Raw genomic sequence first — 26,235 nt, 5'->3', positions numbered from 1 at the left:
TCCACAGATACAAATGCCGTTGACTCTTCGTTTTGAATTTCCCTTCCCAGGGAATGTTATTGACATGTTTCGACTTATCATACCCCCCCATTTAAAGCTTTACCTTCACCCATCGACTGCCTTATGTTTCCTATAACTTATAGCCCCCCCCCCCCCCCCCCGTACAGTAATATGTCACTGGAACGCATGGCCTGCAAAATTTCTCTAACATCTTTATAACGAATGACACAAGGGCATGCAACAGTTACGAATGGCCTGTTGCGAATAAGCGTATACTTAATATTTTCTGTGGCCACAGGGTCGAACTGCAGTGGACTAGTACGAATTCAAAGCATGCCTATTTTTCTGTATGCTATGGTTTCATACTCCTTACACAATAAATTCTTGCTCCTTATAATTGGATAACGATTTCCTTCTACGCCACTCTAGTGGTAACCGATTTGTGCCTCCAACGACTACGGTGAACTGCGTCCCTAAATTTCTGCTTCGTGTCTGAGTTCTATAACATTATCATCTTGTTTGTTCCCACACGTTTTTCTCTCATTATAATTGAAGATATACGATAGACGACAGCCTACAACGTCATATCGAATAACGTTAATATGTCCTCTCTCACATCTTTCGCGCGTACGAAAGTTTTATTGCCACTTCATAAAAGAGACTGCAACGTTTGAAGGAGTTTATGAGGGGTTTATGTACGCATCTAGCAATGTGGGGTTTGATCAGCACAACCATTACTTTTGACAGACGTCCAGTAGTTACAGCGTAGCACCCACACGCAGCCTATGCAGTGTTACGAGTACAGCGTTGCGTCGGCTTACGTGTTCTCCACATAATCGCTCTCCAGTCCCGCTCGCTTTTGCCATTAGCAGCCAATATCCCGAGTACGAGATAGGCATCGTCTGCGTTTTGGACTGCCGTAAACACCATTTGGCGCGCGCTACCTGGAAGTCACGTAGGTTGTTTTAAGTTTCTGGGACGTGACACGTACGCATTAGAGGCAAAAACATCTCTGCCGTTATGAGATGCAACTTGTCGATATCAGTAATACTTTTCTAGTTATCAAGAAGGAGAACAGTTTACTGCAGCATCGGACGCTGTTTGTGGCATTGAAAATAAATGTGACACAGGTTTCAACAGTAAGCTGATAGGAGCTGTTAGCTGCGTCTTGGGTCTTACTTTTTTCTGCCCGTGAGTTATTTAACATTAGTTGCTCCAAGCTCATGTGTGACAGATATGTAGGACTTCCCGAAAGCAAAAGTTAATGAATATGCATTATTAATTTTCAGTGAGTAAAACTTGATAATTTGAATGTTTTTGTATTTTCCTTTTACTTCAGAAATCCACAAATATCCTATTGGCCAACATCAACGATTTTACAATATGTGCGCAATCGTTAAAAATTTACACTAACTAAAATGCATTATGACATGTAGTTAACTCGTTAGCGACAGATTGTCGTCGTAACTACCTTTGTTCACAGCGTAATAAATAATGACTAAATATGTAAAAACCTATTTTTCTCAGTTAATTTACTGAACTTTAAAACATTTTTTAAAAGTCGTAGATATAGTCATATATGAGGTGTTATGGCCTTCGCTTACTCTGATCTTGGGACAAGCTCACCCAACAAGCTCAGGGCAGACGTGAACTCGCAAGGGTGGTATAACTTGGAATTATAGAAGTGCAGCAATTACTACCAGAGACTAAAGCAGTTTTAAATATCAGAAGAAATCCTGGAAGCAATTTGGTATTGAATCTCTAATCAGTTTTTTATCCTTATACTTGTACTGCAGACATGACACCGTAGGTTGTACAATCAATTTGAACATTTAAAATTTCATTCTCCGAAGTATAATCAGTCCAATGAAGTGTCGCACATTAGCATCGAAGGTGTAGTCTACAGCTAGTGATCTAGTGGTTAGCATCGCTGCCTCTGGATCACGGCTTCATGGGTCAGATCCTTGGTCGGCAAGGAGAATTTCTTTGCTCTGGATATTTGTGTTGACCCAATCATTTCATCTCATCTTCATCACAAAGACACGCACGTCGCGAAAGTGGCATCAAACAGAAAGACTTGCACTAGGCGGTCGAACAACCACAGGTGGGGTCACCCGCCCAATAATGCTATACGATCATTTCATCGAAGGTATCTGGGGTGGGAAAGGTGGTCTCCATTGCTACAGCTACATTCCTTGTTAATAGATTACCAGTCTCACTGGAATACGTTTTTAATCAATATGAGTCTAAAGTTATAGACGAAATTTGTTTGACTTTTAAAACGAGCTTCTCGACAGGCCGTGACGGTCCAAGGGATGTGTACCGGCCGCCGTGTCATCTTCCACCTTACGGCGTGATGCGGACGCAGTACGGAGAGGCATATCGTCAGAACACCACTCTCACGGCCGTTCTACAGAATTTTCAGACCGTGGAGCAGCTACCACTCGGTCAAGTAGCACCTCAATTGGCATCGCGAGGCTGAGTGTACCCCGAACCAGTTCTCCTACCAAGGAAACATCCTTGGGAGTACTGGAAATCGATCCCGGGTCTTCCGCTTTGCAGCCATCTAGGCTGACGGCTCACCTACGGACGCGGACTGTTCGACTTCTGGAGAAACGAAAACTAGAACCAACTATCGTTAATTTCGTGAAAATATACTGGAAAATGTCGTCATGGGGAATTCGTAACTTGAACAACTTAGATCTTGAAAATAAAACTTTGAATGGACTCTGCAGTTTTACTTAAATGAAATAGATAATTTCCTTTCCGGTAGCGGCTTAATGTCCTCATGACAATCAGAACATTGAGTCGAAACTGACTGACTTGCATGAACTGGCGGTTTCTTACGGTAACTAAAGAATCTTGTCCAGCTACGTGAATTTTACGAATAATGTCATCTAGATTCTTCAGAATTTCCTTGAGGTAAATCCTTAAGCGATCCAGACAGGATTACTCATGGAGTTTATTACGATCACATACTCATACCAGAGATTTATTTCATTTATTGATTTGTTAGAGGAACGTATCATTTCTTTTGAAATACACTGAAGAGCCAAAGAAACTGGTACACCTGCCTAATAACGTGTAGGGCCCCGGGGAGCACGCAGAAGTGCTGCAACACGACGTGGCATGGATTCGACTAATGTCTGAAGTAGCGTTGGAGGGAACTGACACCATGAATCCTGCAGGGCTGTCCATAAATCCGTAAGAGTACGAGGGGTTGGAGATCTATTCTGAACAGCACTTGCAAGGCATCCCAGATATGCTCAATAATATTCATATATGGCGAGTTTTATGACAAGCGGAAGTGTTTAAACTCAGAAGAGTGTTCCAGGAGCCACGCTGTAGCATTTATGGACGTGTGGGGTGCCGCATTGTCGTACTGGAATTGCCCACGTCCTTCGGACTGCACAATGGTCATGAATGCCAGCAGGTGATCAGATAGGATGCTTACGTACTTGTGAGAGTCGTGTCTAGACGTATCAGGGAACAATATCACTCCAACTGCACACCCACCCATACCATTACAGAGCCTCCGCCAGTTTGAACAGTCCCCTGCTGACAAGCAGGATCCATGGATTCATCAAGTTGTCTCCATACCCGTACACGTCCATCCACTCGATACAATTTGAAACGAGACTCGTCCGACCAGGGAACATGTTTCCAGTCATCAACAGTCCATCTCGGTGTTGACGGCCTCAGGCGAGGCGTAAAGCAGTCATCAAGAGTACACGAGTGTGCCTTCAACTCAAAAAGCCTATATCGACGGGTTCGTTGAATGATTCGCACGGTAACACTTGTTGATGGCCCAGCATTGAAATCTGCAGTAGTTTGCGCAAGCGTTGCACTTCCGTCACGTTAGACGATTCTCTTCAGTCGTCGTTGGTCCTGTTCTTGCAGGATCCCTTCCGGCCACAGCGATGTCGGAGATCTGATGTTTTACCGGATTTCTGATATTCGTGGTACATTCGCGAAATGGTCGAACGTGAAAATCCCTACTTCATCGCTATTTCGAAGATGCTGTGTCCGATTGCTCGTGCGTCGACTATAGCACCTCGTTCAAACTCACTTAAATCTTGAGAACCTGCCATTGTAGCAGCAATAACCGACCTAACAACAGCTCCAGACACTTGTTGCGTTATATAGGCGTTGCCGACCACAACACCGTATTCTGCCTCTTTATATATCTCTGTATTTGAATACGCATACGTATACCAGTTTCTTTGGCGCTTCAATGTATATAGGGTGTAGAGTAAGAATTACGCAAACTGAAGAGGGCCTTAACCCGCTTATTGTGGGATATGGAACTAATGAACAGAAGTGAATATTTCAGGAGGTATGGTGTCTTGAAGGAGCAATGCATGCGAGGCACTTGTTGTAGAGTATTTATGTTTCGTAACAAACAATTGGCAGACCAATCGATGTTGATGTCGCTACTTTCGAAAATAATAGTCCAGGATGCGCTGGCGTGAAATTGTCATCGTTTACAGTCCTTGATTGGTTTTCGATGATGAAGTATTACTAAATAGTTACAGGAACCGGAATTTAATGCATGGGGTAGCAGGATAAGTTGTAGTGTCAGGAAAAACATCGAATCTACAGGGGAGTGTTTCCTCAACAGGCACTATCAGAATGGGATAAGAGAGCATCACCGTGAATTTAAAACAAAATGCGAGTTAGTGGGTCGTTCAAGCCATAGAACGTTGGCCCAGGTTCTCGACAAGGAATTGACCAGATAGTGGAATTTGAGGAGATAGTTTTGGGTCCTTGTGGAGAAGATTCATCAAGACGCATCCACAATTTTTGCCGATGCAGTGCATAATTCGAAAAGAACGTGATGGGGAGTACTAGCGTAGCAGCAGCTGTCGTCCTATCATTAACCGCGCATTTAAATAATGAGTCAAACGATTTTGAACCCAGTATTCATTTCTGTCATTGAAATTTCCAGTGCAGTTCTGCACTGCCTGTCTGAACAGCTGTTACGAACTTAAGTTGTCGGTGTAAGATGTTTATGTCAATAATTAAATATTCACATCCCACCATTAGATCCTTATCTCAAAGCATTAAGTTCGGATCCTGTACTACGCGTATAATTTCAACCCGACAGGTTTGTGACACCAGTATAAAGTTCCGTATGCGTTTACTGACCCACATCTCTATCTGAAGTCTCTGAACCACTCTTCTGCAGTGGCACTCGTCCACGGAGGTAGGCCGTTCGAACCCTGTTGGGCGGAATTTCTTCACCAAGGTATTTTTGCTGGATGAGTGAGAAGAAGAGGCAGTCATGATCACTAGACTGTGTATCTTTTTTCTGGGCTTGGAGCAGAATTTCTCTGCAGTGTCTGATAGGGTGAGGGTATAAGGCACCATTGGTGTTGTAGAGAGTGTCGCATGGAGAGTTGAGCTCAATAAAATACTTAATATATTGTGTCGCCATCCCCTTCATTACATATTAAGTTTGTGTGAAAAAAAACACTTCACGGTCATTGACCCTGTGCAGATTCACAATGCGTACATCACTCAAAGGTCGGGAGGAAGGCGTTAGTGAACCGTTTGGGAGGTGACCGTAGTATGAAACGAGTCTGAGGTTCCCGCCTTGCACCCAACAGTAATAAGTGCGAGTAGCACTTAACATACACTACTGGCCATTAAAATTGCTACACCACGAAGATGACGTGCTGCAGACGCGAAATTTAACCGACAGGAAGAAGATGCTGTGATATGCAAATGATCAGCTTTTCAGAGCATTCACACAAGGTTGGCGCCAGTGGCGACACCTACAACGTGCTGACATGAGGAAAGTTTTCAACTGATTTCTCATACACAAACAGCAGTTGACCGGCGTTGCCTGGTGAAACGTTGTTGTGATGCCTCGTGTAAGGAGGAGAAATGCGCAACATCATGTTTCCGACTTTGATAAAGGTCGGATTGTAGTCTATCGCAATTGCGGTTTATCGTATCGCGACATTGCTGTTCGCGTTGGTCGAGATCCAATGACTGTTAGCAGAATATGGAATCGGTGGGTTCAGGAGGGTAATACGGAACGCCGTGCTGGATCCCAACGGCCTCGTATCACTAGCAGTCGAGATGACAGGCATCTTATCCGCATGGCTGTAACGGATCGTGCAGCCACGTCTCGATCCCTGAGTCAACAGACGGGGACGTTTGCAAGACAACAACCATCTGCACGGACAGTTCGACGACGTTTGCAGCAGCATGGACTATCAGCTCGGAGACCATGGCTGCGGTTACCCTTGACGCTGCATCACAGACAGGAGCGCCTGCGATGGTGTACTCAACGACGAACCTGGGTGCACGAATGGCAAAACGTCATTTTTTCGGATGAATCCAGGTTCTGTTTACAGCATCATGATGGTCGCATCCGTGTTTGGCGACATCGCGGTGAACTCATATTGGAAGCGTGTATTCGTCATCGCCATACTGGCGTATCACCCGGCGTGATGGTATGGGGTGCCATTGGTTACACGTCTCGGTCACCTCTTCTTCGCATTGACGGCACTTTGAACAGTGGACGTTACATTTCAGATGTGTTACGACCCGTGGCTCTACCCTTCATTCGATCCCTGCGAAACCCTACATTTCAGCAGGATAATGTACGACCACATGTTGCAGGTCCTGTACGGGCCTTTCTGGATACAGAAAATGTTCGACTGCTGCCCTGTCCAGCACATTCTCCAGATCTCTCACCAATTGAAAACGTCTGGTCAATGGTGACCGAGGAACTGGCTCGTCACAATACACCAGTCACTACTCTTGATGAACTGTGGTATCGTGTTGAAGCTGCATGGGCAGCTGTACCTGTACACGTCATTCGAGCTCTGTTTGACTCAATGCCCAGGCGTATCAAGGCCGTTATTACGGCCAGAGGTGGTTGTTCTGGGTACTGATTTCTCAGGATCTATGCACCCAAATTGCGTGAATATGCAATCACATGTGAGTTCTAGTATAATGTATTTGTCCAACGAATACCCGTTAATCGTTAGCATTTCTTCTTGGTGTTGCAATTTTAATGGCCAGTAGTGTATTAAGACAGTTGGCGTGGTAGAACTAAACCACCACTTCTCACCATTCAAAGGGACAGAGGTCAAAAGTAAGACATGAAATACTAAAATACGATCCTGTTTGATCGAAAAGCCGATACCCGAGGAACAAAATCGTCTCCTGTGGGACTTCCCCAGTCTGGCAACGACGACTTGAAATTGGACAGAGATGTAAGGTCCGGGGCACAGGAAGTGAAGGTTTTTCGCTGAATGGCAGCTTTGCCGGTGTTTTGTAACGACGGCGCTCAGTATTCAGGGACGTCCTCGAGGATTCACTGAAGGCAGCGGCGGCGGCGCGCTGGAATGCTGATGGGGGAGCGTCCTCCAGGCAGCCAAGCAGCTGGCCAGGCCACGCGAGGTTTCACCCGGGCAGCGCTGCAAGGCTGCGACAACGCAAACCGCGCCTTCCGCTCGCTGTCAGTCCTTCAAAATACTCCCAGGTGGAAATGGAGCGACCGGAAAGTTAACCAGGGTAATTTATATCTGCGGTGTGAATAATACTTATCGTTTTCATTCTGTCCGAAATATACAGGGTGCCCCAGGAGGAATGATCAAAATTCAGGGATATTACATGAACGATCATTCGAAGCAAACCAGCACGGCAAACGTGGGCTCTAAAATGCATGTTTTAAGAGCTATGAGCACTTGTTCATCTTCGTTACTATGAAACACATCTCTTCTGCTGAACAAGCGCTCATAGCTATTGAGGTATCCATTTTAGACCCTATGCTCATTAGACAATTTTTCTTATTCTTGTCCATACTTTCTCCTCCAGAAATGTGAACAGCAGAGAGCTTGCAATAAAGAGATTTGTTTCACATTATCAAAGAGGAACAAGTGCTCATAGCTCTTCATGTACTTTTTGCTTCTAATGATCGTTTCTTTCATATCCCTGTGAACTGTCCCTTCATCTTGGGACATTCTGTTATGGAATCCCGAAGCTATCAAGGATAAAATACAAAGTGCGATATATTTACGTCAAATTGTACAGAAATCAGACTGCGGTTCTAAGAGTCCAAGGACATGAAATGCGAGCAGTAACGGAGAAGGGAGTGAGGCAGAGTTGTAGCTTATCCGCTAGTTATACAGTCTGTACACTGAGCAAGTAACAAAGAAAACTAAGGAGAAAATTGGAAAATGTATTGTAGATTAGGGAGAAGAAATAAAATCCTTAGGTTTTCACGGTGAGACTGTAATTGTGTCAGAGACGGTAAACCAGTTGGAAGATCAGTTGGTCGGAATAGAAAACGTCTTGAACAGAGGTTATAACATGATCATCAGCAAAAGTAAAACAATGTAATGTAATGCAATCGAAAAAAATCGGTATTGCTGAGAATTAGACTGGAAAAGTAGTAGATGAGTTTTGCTATTTGATTTCGGCAGTAAAATAACAGTTTATGGCCGAAGTAGAGAGGATATAAAATGCTGAATGGCAATAACAAGAAAAGCTTTTTTGAAAAAGAGAAATGTGTTAATATCTGATAAAAATTTAAGTGGTAGGAAGTCTTTTTTGCAGTATCTCTTTGGTGTGTAGCTTTTACGGAAATGAAATGTAGGTGTTTAACGGTACGTATCATATTTGTTTGCAGATGTTATTGCCACTTGTGACGAGTCTCACTAACTGTTCCCTGAAACATGTAAACCATTCACGAGTGGATACCTTTGTTATCATTAGACTTCGTGAGACTACAGTAGAGAAATACCATGCAAGATTTTATGTTCCATAGGGCCTGGACCGTAGTATAAGTCAGAAAGTGACATATTATTAGGAGTGCCCAGACTCGCTGCTGTCTGATAAGAGTTTTTATTTCTTTTATTTTGATTGCAGATCCTTTTCGACTAACATTTCCATTAGCGAGTGAGGTATGTACTGTCTACGTGGATCGACATATATATATATATATATATATATATATATATATATATATATATATATATATATATATATATAGCATCGTTGACAATTGTATTTTGACTGTCGTTCTATATTTGTTCAATTAACTTAGTAGTTAATTCGTTATGACGGTAATATGACAGTACTGGAGCTACGATGCCATACGTTTAATCTGTATAACAGAGCTTACACTTTGTGAACGTGTGACATTTTAGCTCCAAATTTTCAAATTACTGTCAGACTAAATTAACTACTAACTTAATTGAAAAAATATAGAACGACAGTCAAAATGCAGTTGCCAACGATGTTATATGTGTGTCGATCCATGTAGGCAATATATATAGCTCACTCGATAGTGGCAATGTCAGCCGAAGCCGTTCTGTAATGAAATAGTCTGGATATTTGTCATAAATATCATGCAACAGTCCAAATGCACAAGATATGGATGGAAATATGAAGATTTTCTTTTTTAATTTGAACGAAATACAAGGCAAGATACCAAATCATTCCTTCACATATCAAATTTCAGGCTACGAATGTGTGGCGAACATAGCATCAGCTTAGCGTATATGCTAAAGAGTAACAAGAGATAAAACTGCTTCTAAAGCGGATAAAATTAGGCAACTGTAATTCTGTCGAGAGGTAGTAGGTGAGTCCATATTAGTTCCCTTAACACTATTAATTATGGCTTATCATACAGATAAGAAAAATTCTGCCTTTTGCAACTTAATTTATTTGTATGTTCCAAACCAGTTTCGCCTGCTGCTAGGCTTCTTCAGTGGTATTCATTTTTTATGTATTTTTTATGTATTCATTTGTTCTACATGTGCAACATGTACAAAGGACAAAAAAATGAATACCGCTGAAGTTTCCTATCATGAATAGGCGAAATACGTTTGGTACACACAAATAAATTCGGTTGCAAATGCATGATGTAACTGAACTTAGAAACTGAGGAGAAATGGCTGCAATTATTACCAATATATATTAATACTGTTTATCGATGAAGCTATTCTCATTCGTATCGGCATCGAGAACGTCTGTAACTGACTGATCCATCACATAAACATCCTGATTCAACGATTTAACTACTCTGAGCGAACGACCTAACACGTCAGCAGGTGCTACATCAGAATTCTGGTTAGTACCTCCTTATTAGTGTCATGATCTGCCCATCTTATCTTCCGCATTATTCTGTAGCACCACACATCAGGAGCTCCTATTCTCTTCTTGTCTCGACTGTTTACTGTCCCCGTTTCACTTTCATACAAGGCTGCAACTCCAGGCAAATACGTTCAGAAAAGATTTCCTGACACTTCAGTCCACATTCGATTTTAATAAATTTCCCTTCCTCAGAGCGCTTTTCCTGCCATAGTCAATCTAATGTTACATAGTCCTTAGTTTGTTCATCATCAGTTATTTTACTGCCCCAATAACAACTCATCTGCTACTTCTAGTGTCTCGTCTCCTAATCTAATTCCCACAGTATCACCTGATATAATTCGACTGCATTCCATTACCCTTGTTTTGCTTTTGTTGATGTGCATCTTATATACTCCTTTCAAGACACTGTCCATTCCATTCAACTGCTCCTAAAGCCCTTTACCACATAAATATCGCTATATGGTAAATTTTGCTGGAGTGACGTGCCCTACCCTACTCTAATCATACTGTCAGGTTTTTTGTACATCTAACACATAATCTGTTCTTGGATTGAGTAGTAACGACTTGTTATGAAAGAATGATAGGAAGACATAATGCGTTTGGAAATACAAGCTGCAGCCGTCTCAGTGAGCAAGGGAAATTTTAGATGATAAGCTTTGTGGACCTCTGGCAGACACAGACTACCGGAAAACAAAAGGAAATTTGAAATGAAAGACAAATGAGACAACGTAATCTCGTTTTGGGACAACCTCAGCGCTGACAAGGAAGGATGAGATAACGGCATAGGGTCATTTGGGAAAGCTGTATGTCATTTAGCATTAGTGAAAAGGCTGCTTGGCAGTCCATAGTCTGCTGTTTGAAATGGATTCTCGACTACAGAAATGCTTCAGCGTAGAATGAATGCGAAACACAGAGAATCCCATCGCCTTCTACATTTAAGTGAAACCAAAAATTATGTAAAAACTTTAGAGAACAAGTAAAACTAAATGACTTTAGGAATTAAATAACAACAGTAACAAAGGAATACAACAGGATATTGATCTTGTAATAACGAGGTGCCGAGCGTAAGAAGAGAGAATAGAACTGAAAACGCCTTCTCGGTAATCGTGTAGGCTTTATACAGATTCCCGAAAATTCCACAGCAGAATTCTGGGATGAGTCTTTCAGCAATATCACTGCCTATTTTTAGAAATCCATATCCACCTAGAGAATATACTTCCGAATCATTGATGAAATCCCTACTTACAAGAACTTGCACTGTAACACAGTGGACATAGCATTAGTAGAAATATAGCTCATTTTTAGAGCCAGTTTTAGAACCTGAGTACTGTGGCTGTGAGAGATTAATCTATTATAAAAATGCAAACAACAACTAGACGCACTACAGCAACGAATTCGATTGCGTAAATGAAGTCATTGGCCACTTCTGTAAAACCTTTATTGTATCATGCTATCGGGCGATAACGGCAGAGGAGTCATTTCTATGGGGGCGACTTGTTATGCGTTAGTGCCTTTAACTGTCTCGGGAAAATTAATTAAATCTGTATGTGGTAACATGAACCGAACCCGGAAGCTCCTCTTCCGCAGGCAATGCTCTTACCGGTTGAGCTAGCCAGACACAACCCACGACCCACCGTCACAGCTTCAGTTTCAGTAAGGAGTGCAGAAGAGTCTGTGATGTGTGGAAAGTGGATGAATTGTACTGGCAGCTGTGAAGGTGGGCCATGGGACTTGTCTGAATGGCTCAATTGGTATAAATATTTCCAGCGAAATTCAAGGTTTCGGGGTCGAGTCCCTGCCCGCAACACAAATTTGACCCTTCAAGGCCCGCATCTCGTGGTCGTGCGGTAGCGTTCTCGCTTCCCACGCCCGGGTTCCCGGGTTCGATTCCCGGCGGGGTCAGGGATTTTCTCTGCCTCGTGATGGCTGGGTGTTGTGTGCTGTCCTTAGGTTAGTTAGGTTTGATTAGTTCTAAGTTCTAGGCGACTGATGACCTCAGCAGTTGAGTCGCATAGTGCTCAGAGCCATTTGAACCATTTTGACCCTTCAGGAAGCTTGAAAACAGTACACACTCCGCTTCAGAAGAAATATAAATTCTTGTTAGTGAATTATGTATTACGCTGCTTATACAGCACATTGTGTTAGCTGTACCAGTCCACTGCTTGCGGTTAACTATCCAATATCACAGGCGACGTAGTACTGTCAAACGGCAAACTTGCAAATGTGCACAAGCAGTCTGAAAACCCTATTGACACTATTGATTATAATACAGTATGGGTATGTCAACGGCCGTGCCACAGTGGTAACACCGGTTCCCGTCAGATCACCGCGGTAAAGCACTGTCAGCCTTGGCTAGCACTTAGGTGGGTTACCGTCCTGTTCTGCCGAGCGCTGTTGACGAGCGAGGCGCACTCAACCCTTGTTAGACAAATTGAGGAGCTGCTTGACTGAGAAGTAGCGGTTCTGGTCACGAAAATTTCTGTTCCGACACTGACAATGTTGAGTGTTTATGGAAAAAGTTCAAGGCAATCGTAAAATGCGTTTTAGACAGGTACGTGCCGAGTAAAACTGCGAGGGACGGGAAAAACCCACCGTGGTATAACAACAAAGTTAGGAAACTACTGCGAAAGCAGAGAGAGCTTCACTCCAAGTTTAAACGCAGCCAAAACCTCTCAGACAAACAGAAGCAAAACGATGTCAAAGTTAGCGTAAGGGGGGCTATGCGTGAAGCGTTCAGTGAATTCGAAAGTAAAATTCTATGTACCGACTTGACAGAAAATCCTAGGAAGTTCTGGTCTTACGTTAAATCAGTAAGTGGCTCGAAACAGCATATCTAGACACTCCGGGATGATGATGGCATTGAAACAGAGAATGACACGCGTAAAGCTGAAATACTAAACATCTTTTTCCAAAGCTGTTTCACAGAGGAAGACCGCACTGCAGTTCCTTCTCTAAATCCTCGCACAAACGAAAAAATGGCTGACATCGAAATAAGTGTCCGAGGAATAGAAAAGCAACTGAAATCACTCAACAGAGGAAAGTCCACTGGACCTGACGGGATACCAATTCGATTCTACACAGAGTACGCGAAAGAACTTGCCCCCCTTCTAACAACCGTGTACCGCAAGTCTCTAGAGGAACGGAAGGTTCCAAATGATTGGAAAAGAGCACAGGTAGTCCCAGTCTTCAAGAAGGGTCGCCGAGCAGATGCGCAAAACTATAGACCTATATCTCTGACGTCGATCTGTTGTAGAATTTTAGAACATGTTTTTTGCTCGAGTATCATGTCGTTTTTGGAAACCCAGAATCTACTATGTAGGAATCAACATGGATTCCGGAAACGGCGATCGTGTGAGACCCAACTCGCTTTATTTGTTCATGAGACCCAGAAAATATTACACTCCTGGAAATGGAAAAAAGAACACATTGACACCGGTGTGTCAGACCCACCATACTTGCTCCGGACACTGCGAGAGGGGTGTACAAGCAATGATCACACGCACGGCACAGCGGACACACCAGGAACCGCGGTGTTGGCCGTCGAATGGCGCTAGCTGCGCAGCATTTGTGCACCGCCGCCGTCAGTGTCAGCCAGTTTGCCGTGGCATACGGAGCTCCATCGCAGTCTTTAACACTGGTAGCATGCCACGACAGCGTGGACGTGAACCGTATGTGCAGTTGACGGACTTTGAGCGAGGGCGTATAGTGGGCATGCGGGAGGCCGGGTGGACGTACCGCCGAATTGCTCAACACGTGGGGCGTGAGGTCTCCACAGTACATCGATGTTGTCGCCAGTGGTCGGCGGAAGGTGCACGTGCCCGTCGACCTGGGACCGGACCGCAGCGACGCACGGATGCGCGCCAAGACCGTAGGATCCTACGCAGTGCCGTAGGGGACCGCACCGCCACTTCCCAGCAAATTAGGGACACTGTTGCTCCTGGGGTATCGGCGAGGACCATTCGCAACCGTCTCCATGAAGCTGGGCTACGGTCCCGCACACCGTTAGGCCGTCTTCCGCTCACGCCCCAACATCGTGCAGCCCGTCTCCAGTGGTGTCGCGACAGGCGTGAATGGAGGGACGAATGGAGACGTGTCGTCTTCAGCGATGAGAGTCGCTTCTGCCTTGGTGCCAATGATGGTCGTATGCGTGTTTGGCGCCGTGCAGGTGAGCGCCACAATCAGGACTGCCTACGACCGAGGCACACAGGGCCAACACCCGGCATCATGGTGTGGGGAGCGATCTCCTACACTGGCCGTACACCACTGGTGATCGTCGAGGGGACACTGAATAGTGCACGGTACATCCAAACCGTCATCGAACCCATCGTTCTACCATTCCTAGACCGGCAAGGGAACTTGCTGTTCCAACAGGACAATGCACGTCCGCATGTATCCCGTGCCACCCAACGTGCTCTAGAAGGTGTAAGTCAACTACCCTGGTCAGCAAGATCTCCGGATCTGTCCCCCATTGAGCATGTTTGGGACTGGATGAAGCGTCGTCTCACGCGGTCTGCACGTCCAGCACGAACGCTGGTCCAACTGAGGCGCCAGATGGAAATGGCATGGCAAGCCGTTCCACAGGACTACATCCAGCATCTCTACGATCATCTCCATGGGAGAATAGCAGCCTGCATTGCTGCGAAAGGTGGATATACACTGTACTAGTGCCGACATTGTGCATGCTCTGTTGCCTGTGTCTATGTGCCTGTGGTTCTGTCAGTGTGATCATGTGATGTATCTGACCCCAGGAATGTGTCAATAAAGTTTCCCCTTCCTGGGACAATGAATTCACGGTGTTCTTATTTCAATTTCCAGGAGTGTAGATACAGGCTCCCAGGTAGATGCTATTTTTCTTGACTTCCGGAAGGCGTTCGATACAGTTCCGCACTGTCGCCTGATAAACAAAGTAAAAGCCTACGGAATATCAGACCAGCTGTTTGGCTGGATTGAAGAGTTTTTAGCAAACAGAACACAGCATGTTGTTATCAATGGAGAGACGTCTACAGACGTTAAAGTAACCTCTGGCGTGCCACAGGGGAGTGTTATGGGACCATTGCTTTTCACAATATATATAAATGACCTAGTAGATAGTGTCAAAAGTTCCATGCGGTTTTTCGCGGATGATGCTGTAGTATACAGAGAAGTTGCAGCATTAGAAAATTGTAGCGAAATGCAGGAAGATCTGCAGCGGATAGGCACTTGGTGCAGGGAGTGGCAACTGACCCTTAACATAGACAAATGTAATGTATTGCGAATACATAGAAAGAAGGATTCTTTATCGTATGATTATATGATAGCGGAACAAACACTGGTAGCAGTTACTTCTGTAAAATATCTGGGAGTATGCGTGCGGAACGATTTGAAGTGGAATGATCATATAAAATTAATTGTTGGTAAGGCGGGTACCAGGTTGAGATTCATTGAGAGAGTCCTTAGAAAATGTAGTCCATCAACAAAGGAGGTGGCTTACAAAACACTCGTTCGACCTATACTTGAGTATTGCTCATCAGTGTGGGATCCGTACCAGATCGGGTTGACGGAGGAGATAGAGAAGATCCAAAGAAGAGCGGCGCGTTTCGTCACAGGGTTATTTGGTAACCGTGATAGCGTTACGGAGATGTTTAACAAACTCAAGTGGCAGACTCTGCAAGAGAGGCGCTCTGCATCGCGGTGTAGCTTGCTCGCCAGGTTTCGAGAGGGTGCGTTTCTGGATGAGGTATCGAATATATTGCTTCCCGCTACTTATACTTCCCGAGGAGATCACGAATGTAAAATTAGAGAGATTAGAGCGCGCACGGAGGCTTTCAGACAGTCGTTCTTCCCGCGAACCATACGCGACTGGAACAGGAAAGGGAGGTAATGACAGTGGCACGTAAAGTGCCCTCCGCCACACACCGTTGGGTGGCTTGCGGAGTATAAATGTAGATGTAGAAAGCTGCCAACCGCTGGAAGAACGGTGTGTCCCTCCATATCTGCATACAGTGACGCCCATCGGCTGAGGATGACACGACAGTCGGTCGGTATCGTTAAGCCTATACAGGTATAAAATATGTTTCAATATTTCCCTCACCCGTTTTATAGCCTATATGATCACACATGTATTTACATTGTATTACCGATTTCGCAGTTATATAACTCCCTAAGTTAGTGTTACACAGGTGTATCTGGTTCGATCTCAGCGTGACTGTTACAAACATCTTCTTGAATCATCTGCTTCTAAATATGGATTGCATAGTGGATCTTCTACGTGTAAGCTACTTGAACTGCACAGCGTACTTCACATTCAATTGATTTGGACAGCCATCTGGACGTCTCATAATAAATGTTCGAAATGTCCTCGTCTTGCTTCTAAACATACATGCACTTGCGAATCATGGACTGTCGCAACCTTTCAAATATTCCGTAAATGTTTCGAATGTCTCCACGGGCTTCCATGACACATCGATCAAGAATTTCTGCACGGAGTTGTCTACTGCACAGACCAATTGTTTAACGTGCCCCCAGAAATAATAATCCGAACGATTGAGGTCGGAGGAACGTGCAGGTAATGTAACTAGTCCTCCTCTACCTATTCATCTGTTATGGTAGTACCAGCCATTGCATCTCGAATAGCGAAACTGGAATGTGCTGGAGCTCCATAATGCATAAACCACATGTTTATTCTTATTTTTAGGGGCACATCTTACAGTATATCTTGGAGGGTTTTCTGAACCAAGTTTCTGTAGACAACACCTTTAAGACGTGCTGAGAGAACATGTGGCCCTACCAGACAATCGTGATTCCAGCCCATACATTAATCTTAAACTCATGCTGATGGCTAGCCTGTACTGCAGCATGAGGAGTGCGATCGGCCAATATCTGTTCGTTGTGGAAATTTGTTGTTCTATCTCTTCCAAACGTTGCCTCGTCTGTATATAAAACTGAAGAGACAAACAATGGATTGCCGGTTTGTGCAACAAACCATCGGCAAAAATTCTCCCGTGGGCGTTAATTGGCAGGTGCAAGGCTCTGCACGCGTTGAAGATGATTAGTTGCTCGTGAAGTATCCTCCATGCTGAACTTGGAGGCATACTACAGGCCAGGGCCACCTGTCTTGCGCTGATGTCTGGCATTTCTTCGACAACCTGTATAACACGCTCTTCCCGCTCAGGTCCATAGTCTCCGGTGCTACGGATCCCGTCTCGTCAACGCAGGGGTGCACTGCAACACACTTTGGATGACTCGGCTGACTTTGGTGTGGGAAAGCCGTGTGACACAGCCATGAAGCCTCGTTTCACAAATGGCTCTGAGCACTATGGGACTTAACTGCTGAGGTCATCAGTCCCGTAGAACTTAGAACTACTTAAACCTAACTAACCTAAGGACATCACACACATCCATGCCCGAGGCAGGATTCGAACCTGCGACCGTTGCGGTCGCGCGGTCCCACAGCCTCGTTTCCATTATCATTCGCGCGCTCGTACATAACGATCAAATCTCCCTGCTCACGAAATGAATATCCCACCATGTCTGAACGGAGCAGTATCTGTGAACACACTACATGGACACGGTGAAGACAGATGAATGCCGCATGTAAAAAAAGTGTCCCTGACAGCACAACTTCATTAGATACAATAAGTCAAACGGGCGACAGATACCTGAAGTAGTTAGGTTATACCTGGAAAGCCGTTGAACATCGACTTTAATTGGCAAGTCGAAAACGAAGGATTTTCGAGCGTATGCTCATATAAACTTTTTTCCTTGTTTTGGTGTAAGAAACCTGTCCTTAAAGTTTGTGGTGGTGGTACGTCCCCATGGAACCAAACTGCTGAGGTCATAGGTTCCTAGGCTCACACACTACTTAATCTAACTTTAACTAACTTACGCTAAGGACAACACACACACTCATGCCCGAGGTAGGACTCGAACCTCTACGCGGGGAGCCGCCCGAACCGTGGTAAGACACGACGTAGCCGCGCGGGAAAAGTTTGTATAAGTGTTTTTGAAATACCTGTATAGCTCTGAAATCCAAAACATTATATAAATATGAATATTACATTTATCATCAGGTAAGCCGAATTTCCAAACATTTAATATTATTAAACATAGTTAATGCCCAAGAGGTCTACTTGGAAAGACGGATCTCACAAAAATTACATTTCTATGTTGCAGAAATTTCTAGAAGGATTTCATGTCACGTGACGACGGGATCGTTAGAACATTTTCGAAATAGCTCTTCAGGGAGAGAATATGTTAGTTGGAAGAACTTAGCACAGAATTCACTGATCTAAAGGCGGGACTGCGTAGAACAGTAAATTCATTTATAATCTACAAGAAACAGTCGTCCAATGTCAGGACGAGAAATTTTCTCGTTGTCTCATAACATCATGGTGCCAAAAGTTCTCACGAAGTGGAATTCGCTTATGCTGTGCGTTTATATACAGTATAGCCACTGGTTTCTCATTTATTCTAGTTCAAATTGTGTTCAGGTGAAACAGGAACATGCCAGCATTAAATTACTTATTTTGATAAACATCTCGTCCAAGAACCTGTTCCAGTTTGACAGATGTGAAAATACAACCGTTTGTAATGTGAAAAGCGATACGGAATGTTTCCTGCCGTCGAGCGAGGAGGAGCAGCGGCAAGATACTGAACTCGCATTCTGGTTACTGAGTTTCAGATCACTGTCTAACCATCCCGATTTATGTCTTCTGCGGTTTCACTAAATGGACTAAAAAAATGTCACGATGATGCTTTCGAAAAGAACCTGGTCGATGGCTCTCCTCATTCTTTTCCAATCAGAGCTTTTGCTCCGTCACTAATGGCCTAGTCGTAGCCGGGACGGTAAGCATCAATATTCCATTCCTCCTGTTTCCTGCCACCGACGGGGAACATGAGCCTGTAGCACTTCTTTATCCTGGAACGCAAGTGCGTAGTTAATTACCAAACCAAGTGCTTAAAACTTGCTGACGTTACTGTGTGGTTGACATATGCATGCAATAATGACGTATAAATAACTTCACCGTACAAAAGAGCACACTGGTCCCTTGGGGGCGCTGTAGATACAGTAGGACTGTTACCAGGCGGCCGCTGACTTAAGTAACAGCAATGAGTTGTTGTGCACTATCTGATAAAAGAGTCCGGGCACACTCTGTAATGTGGAGTTGACGAACTGATGTCACGGGAGGCGGACCCGCGAGAATAAAGGTGGATAGTGTTACGTTGTCGGTAGAGAAGCAATAACAGCACAATGAGTCATTCAGGAGTGCTCAGTTACTTCCAACGTGGATTAGTCATTAAATGTCATCCAAATTGTTACGGCGGAAAGTCAACCGCCGGCACGCCAGTCGTGAACGAGAGAGCAGAGACGGCTGTGAGAGGACGTCAGCCAATTGCACGCTGACCGAACGCTTTCCAAGACGACAACGTGACAGTAGCGTCACTACGTGGAGAGGACATAAGCACCGCGCCCGACTGGTCGCGGCCGAGTCGAACAGCAGCTTCAAGATTAGGCACTTGTATAGCAGCAACTTAGGAATCGTTCATACTAAAGAAGCTTGTTTGTTTTGCTTGTTGCCCTTTGCTTGCGACACATGCGTGTAACACAAAGTTAAGTATTGTACTTGTTCATTTTGTAATAAAACTACGTTTTGTTTAAATGTTGTCTAGCGATCCGAGAAAGCAGGTTTCCTAAACACCTCATATTTGACTACTAGACCGGGTTTAACAAAAAAATGGTTCAAATGGCTCTGAGCACTATGGGACTCAACCGCTGAGGTCATTAGTCCCCTAGAACTTAGAACTAGTTAAACCTAACTAACCTAAGGACATCACAAACATCCATGCCCGAGGCAGGATTCGAACCTGCGACCGTAGCGGTCTTGCGGTTCCAGACTGCAGCGCCTTTAACCGCACGGCCACTTCGGCCGGCGGGTTTAACACAAATACCAAATCCATCAGGGAATTTTCAATCCTTCTAAAGCTGCCCAAACCGACTGTTCGCGATGTGACAGTGAAGTGGAAACGTGAAAGAAGAACCACAGCTAAATCGGTACCAGGTAGACAGGATGTACTAACGGACAGGGTCCGCCGGGCACTGCAGAGGATGGTTGTAAAAAATCGCATAAAATCAGCGGAACGAATCACCCGCGAGTTCCGAAGTGCTACTAGCAATCCAGGTAGCAGAATTACTTTATGTATGGAGTTAAAGACAGCGGGGTGCAATGGTCGAACACCTCCTCATAAAGCCACACGTTACTGTAGCTAATGCTAATGTTCAAATGTGTGTGAAATCTTATGGGACTTAAATGCTAACCTCATCAGTCCCTAAGCTTACACACTACATAACCTCAATTATCCTAAGGACAAACACACCCACCCATGCCCGAGGGAGGACTCGAACGTCCGCCGGGATCAGCCGCACAGTCCATGACTGCAGCGCCGCAGACCGCTCGGCTAATCCCGCGCTGCTGAGTTGGTGCAAAGAGCGACATCACTGAACAGTGGATGACTGGAAACGAGTGATGTGGAGTGATGAAGCGCACTACATTCAATGAATCCCATGAATGGGTTTGGGTCTGACGAATGTCTGGAGAGCTTTACCTACTTTATCTACCAATAGTGAAGTACAGATGGGATTGTGTTACGGTACGGGAACGCTCTTCGTGGTTACAGCGTGTTCCCATTATTGCGCTTAACAGAACGCTAAATGTGGAAGAATATGGACACAGTTTACAGCACTGGATGCTACGTGGAGTAATGGAACAGTTTGGAGGCGATGACAAGTTGCATGAGCATGTCAGTGCACACTGTCGTAAAGTAGCGTGTGTGAGACAATCATTTGTGGACAGTAACATTCCTGAAACGGACTGGTCTGCCCAGAGTCCCGATCTGAACCAAGTGGACCACTTCTGGGATGAATTAGAACGACGACTTCGGTCGAGACCCCAGCATCCTGCATAACTGTCTTCTCTGATTTCGACTCTTCGGAAAGAATGGGCTGCCAGTCCTCCAAATACATACGATCACATTACTGAAAGTGTTCCCAGCACAATTAAAGTCGTCATAAAGGTGAAGTATGGACACACATCATATCAATGTCTACCAATAAGTGTCCAGATAGTTTTGATCAGGATAGCGTATCTGCCAATCGGTCATCTTTGATCACAGTTGTATGCTGCATCAACATAGAGACATGACAGAACGTTAGAAAGAAGGAATTGTGCTTGGAAATGCCCAGAACCACAGAGTGAATGATGTTACCCAGTTAGTTTGTACACGAATGTAGACTTTCCAACATGTCTGTAAAATACGGTGTATGAATCGCAACCATGAAACATGGCCTAGTAACAGTGAAAAATCAGTGGTAGTACGAAAACCCTGACCTAAATGGACCGAAGACAAGTGTCTTGCCTTGTCAATAACAGTCGGCTTTAAGCGCGACCGGAAATGTTGTTTTCAGTGAATAAAGACCCATCTGAACCCGTTTACGAGCAAATTTTGTGAAGAGGACACTGGTGTTCAAAATTAAAGCAACAGACGGAAGGCTGCAGGGTTGCGACTAGCTTGCCAAAAAACAGTATAAACAGGTAATAGTAACGTAGAAACAATGTAAAGAATACACAATCTAAACAGCTGCAACAAGCATAAATGTAGACAAAAATGTTCTTCGTTTTTTTCCAATTTAGCGGATTTGCGCACCAATTCTGACAGCTGGTTAATGTCCTTGGTTCGGGGTGTGACCAACTCTGACAGTAGTACAGGCCTGACAACGACGGGGCATGCTGTGAATGATGTCATCAGTCTTATTTTCAGGCAGTAACGACTGCTGAGGTCATCGGTCCCTAGACTTACACACTACTTAAACTAACTTATGCTAAGAACAACACAAGCACCCACGCCCGAGGGAGTACTCGAACCTCCGGCGGGAGTGGCCGCGCAATCCGTGACGTGGCGCTTCAAACCGAGCGTCCACTCCGCGTGGCGAAGCAATAACGCCCATTGTTCCTGCAGAGCTGCTCGCAGTCTTGGAGAGTGGTTGGTGGATGCTGGCATGATACAACCCGTGTCCCTAGTGCATCCCAGACGTGCCCTGTGGGATTCAAATCGAGAGAGCGAGCATGCCACGGCATCCGGCAATACGAAGTCTGATCCCACAGCAGCTCTCAACAACCGGACGTGAGGTCCCAAGATCTCGTCACGATATCTGACAGCAATTAAACCTTGCCGATTTAACCGTACAGTTTCATGAATATGTATTCGAGTTGTTAACATAATCCTGCCCACACCATTGGGGGTCAACCTCGATATCAATCTCTTTCCACAATGGTTGAGTCCCGAAATCGTGTTCCACGTTCCCTCCAGATGCGAACCCGTCGAGAATCACTGTCAAGACCAAATGGTTCAAAATGGGTCAAATGGCTCCGAGCACTATGGTCATCGGTCCCCTAGAACTCAGAACTACTTAAACCTAACTAACCTAAGGACATCACACAACACCCAGTCATCACGAGGCAGAGAAAATCTCTGACCCCGCCGGGAATCGAACCCGGGAACCCGGGCGTGGAAAGCGAGAACGCTACCGCACGACCACGAGCTGCGGACAAGACCAAATAGGGACTCATCTGCGAAAAGTATATTGGCCCACTGTTTGACCGCCCAGGTGGCATGTTGACGGCTCCTCTCTAGACGCTCCCTTCTGTGACGACGCGTCAGAGGTATACATGCACCGGGTCTCCGACAATAAAGGCCACTCTGCCGAAGGCTTTTGCACACTGTTTGTCTCGATACAACACGTCCAGTGGATTCTGCGAGCTCACGTGCTAGTTGACGTGTGGTACTACGGCGGTACTGTCATGCCCTTACAGCCAAATAACGGTCCTCTCTTCAGAAGTCACACGTGGTCGGCCCTGCCCTTGTCTTCGGGATACAGTTTCGGTCTCTATAAACTGTCGCCACATCCAAGAAACGATAGAACGATTCACATTAAGCCATCAGGCCAAATCAGTTTGCGACTGTTATGCTTCCTTTCTCTCTATGGCCCTTCACCGCAAAGAGACTGGTAGGTATCTTCTCTCTGCCATACTGACTGCCTGTGACAGTATACACAGCGATTGTAATGTGGGGCTACCAGGCAAATGCTCCATAGATGCCCTGACGTCATCGTTGGCATGGTTGTCCGTTGACCGGAATGCCATCTTCCGTGCAGAACACGATCGTACGGACATCTGGTTGACAGTTTGTATGATCATATCGTGAATTAGATACAGGTCGGGGAAAAACCGGTTTCATTACAATGAAATGAATACCTTTAGCTTTTTACAGGCGTTCTTATAAGTCGACCGGGACTCGAATCCGGGCTCTCCTGTTTACATGGCAGAAGCTCTATCCATCTGAGCCACCGAGGACACAGAGGATAGTGCGACTGCAGGGACTTACCTCTGGCACGCCTCCCGTGAGACCCACATTCGCAACTTATTGCCCCGCACTATATTCATAGTGCCCCTTACCCATCATACTCATTACTCGCGGCTTTTCCACCGATTCCTGTAAGAGTTCGGGCACTGTTTGTGCATCTGCACAGAAGATGGTCAAATGGCCGGTGTGCCTTTACTATACAGGGTGGTCCATTGATCGTGACCGGGCCAAACATCTCACGAAATAAGCGTCAAACAAAAAAACTACAAAGAACGAAACTTGTCTAGCTTGAAGGGGGAAATCAGATGGCGCTATGGTTGGCCCGATAGATGCCGCTACCATAGGCGTTTTTTTTAAATAGGAGCCCCCATTTTTTATTACATATTCGTGTAGTACGTAAAGAAATATGAATGTTTTAGTTGGACCACTTTTTTCACTTTTCGATAGATGGCGCTGTAATAGTCCATGCTGCTGCAAACGTCGTCGAACTATTCGTGCAGATGGTTGTTGTCTTGCAAATGTCCCCATCTGCTGACTCAGGGATCGAGACATGGTTGCACGATCCATTACAGCCATGCGGATAAGATGCCTGTCATCTCGACTGCTAGTGATACGAGGCCGTTGGGATCCAGCACGGCGTTCCGTATTAGACTCCTGAACCCACCGATTCCATATTCTGCTAACAGTCATTGGATCTCGACCAACGCGAGCAGCAATGTCGCGATACGATAAACCGCATTTGTCATAAGCTACATCCGACCTTTATCAAAGTCAGAAACGTATTGATACGCATTTCTCCTCCTTACACGAGGCATCGCAACAACGTTTCACCAGGCAACGCCGGTCAACTGCTGTTTGTGTATGAGAAATCGGTTGGAAACTTTCCTCATGTCAGCACGTTGTAGGTGGCGCCACAGGCGCCAACCTTGTGTGAATGCTCTGAAAAGCTAATCATTTGCATATCACAGCATCTTCTTCCTGTCGGTTAAATTTCGTGTCTGTAGCACTTCATCTTCGTGGTGTAGCAATTTTAATGGCCAGTAGCGTATATGAAGATGGTATCTGTTCTTTCGGACAAGTCCGAAAGAACAGATACCATCTTCTTATATATAAGAAGCGGTTTGTTGCTCTAATTTTGGACAACAGTGTAATTTGAGTCGGGTTCCTTGCAATGGCTATTTCTCGTAGCAGTGAATATAGCTGGACATTTTCAACCGTCGAAACATCAGAGAAACTGGGTAGTGGCTGACAGGACGTTGTAACGTGGTCCAACGAGTCACGTTTTTGACTTGTGTGGAAGATGTAGTTCAGATCAGAGGTTTTATTGTGATGTTTGTGCGCTATTTTTCGTATCACGACTTCGACCCATTGTTTCAAATGGTTCATACGGCTCTGAGCACTATGGGACTTAACATCTCAGGTCATCAGTCCCCTAGAACTTAGAATTACTTAAACCTAAGTAAGCTAAGGACATCACACAAATCCATGCCCGAGGCAGGATTCGAACCTGCGACCATAGCGGTCGCGCGGTTCCAGACTGTAGCGCCTAGAACCGCTCGGCCACCCCGGCTGGCCCCATTCTTTCAGCTTATCCGAATGTAATCAGGATGTTTATTTCAACATTATCCGCGACCAAGAGTTATCCTTTATTTTAGAGCTTCATGGTGAGTATGCCACGGAAACATCCGTTTTCACAGGTCCGCACGCGTACATTCGTGATTTGACGAACACTGAGGGACCCCGTCGCTTCTCGTCTGACCCGATAAATCACTCGATCTTAATCCTATGGGAAATATCTGTGAGCATTTGGAACAGCCGCGCTCTTTGATAACGCTACGGAATTGAGTAATCAAAGTGTGGCTGTGTACGGCTTACCCGAAGAAACTTGTAGCCCCTCTTCCTCGCCTAATTGATGTCATTATCAAGGCAAGAGGCGGTGCTACACAATGTTAGCGTGATGACTCCTGGGGGATGGGGTCACTACTTTTTTTTCACCGGTGTGCTTACATTACCGTTCAAACTACTTCACGCTTTCTACATCTACATCCATACTCCGCAAGCCACCTGACGGTGTGTGGCGGAGGGTACCTTGAGTACCTCTTTTTTTTTCTTTACTACAAAGTCACTACGCTGAATGCTGTGATATTCAGGTATTTCTTAATGTTGTTCCGCCCTTCACTACACCTCGCTCTTTCAGGTGGCTTTTCCATGTCTGAAATCCAAGTAATAACATGAATCAGAGTTTCTTGTGTGTTTTTATAGGGTGCGTGCTTCATGCTAAGCATCATTATGATGTATCTACCTCAACTGCACTCAAATTATAGGTGTCCACTACCTTTATGAGCAGTGCAGTACATTTTATAATATGAATGGCTTCCGTGTAACACGATGGGCAATTCAAATTTCAGCCACCTCCACTTTTTGTGCTGTGAAACATACATACTGTACTAAAACATCAACAAAAAGGTCAGCAGAATTGCTTCGCATTAGACATTCAGGGACATCACTTTGCCTCCTAGAGCTGGAAAACTCTAGCCATGAGCCCAATATACATTCAGAGAACAAGATCAAGTCTTCATTTGTGGGTATGGGCATCTTGTTGGTTCCTGGGCATCATTGTCAGCTTCAGAGTACTGCTGCGGCAGAGCTACAAACAAAAGGCTGGAATGGTAATAAATTAACCAGGTGCACTCTCGAAGAGTTTCCATGTGTCAAGAATCA

General features: G+C 45.0%; 1 protein-coding gene across 1 annotated transcript in view; it reads right to left on the bottom strand.

The window, feature by feature from the left end:
• LOC124555966 (nose resistant to fluoxetine protein 6-like) overlaps positions 1-26,235 on the bottom strand; it is a 408,440-nt gene that overhangs the window by 365,136 nt on the left and 17,069 nt on the right. The window lies entirely within an intron of this gene.

Source organism: Schistocerca americana, chromosome X (genome assembly GCF_021461395.2).
Source record: "Schistocerca americana isolate TAMUIC-IGC-003095 chromosome X, iqSchAmer2.1, whole genome shotgun sequence".
Lineage (NCBI taxonomy): Eukaryota > Metazoa > Arthropoda > Insecta > Orthoptera > Acrididae > Schistocerca > Schistocerca americana.
This window is presented reverse-complemented; position numbering and strand designations above follow the sequence as displayed.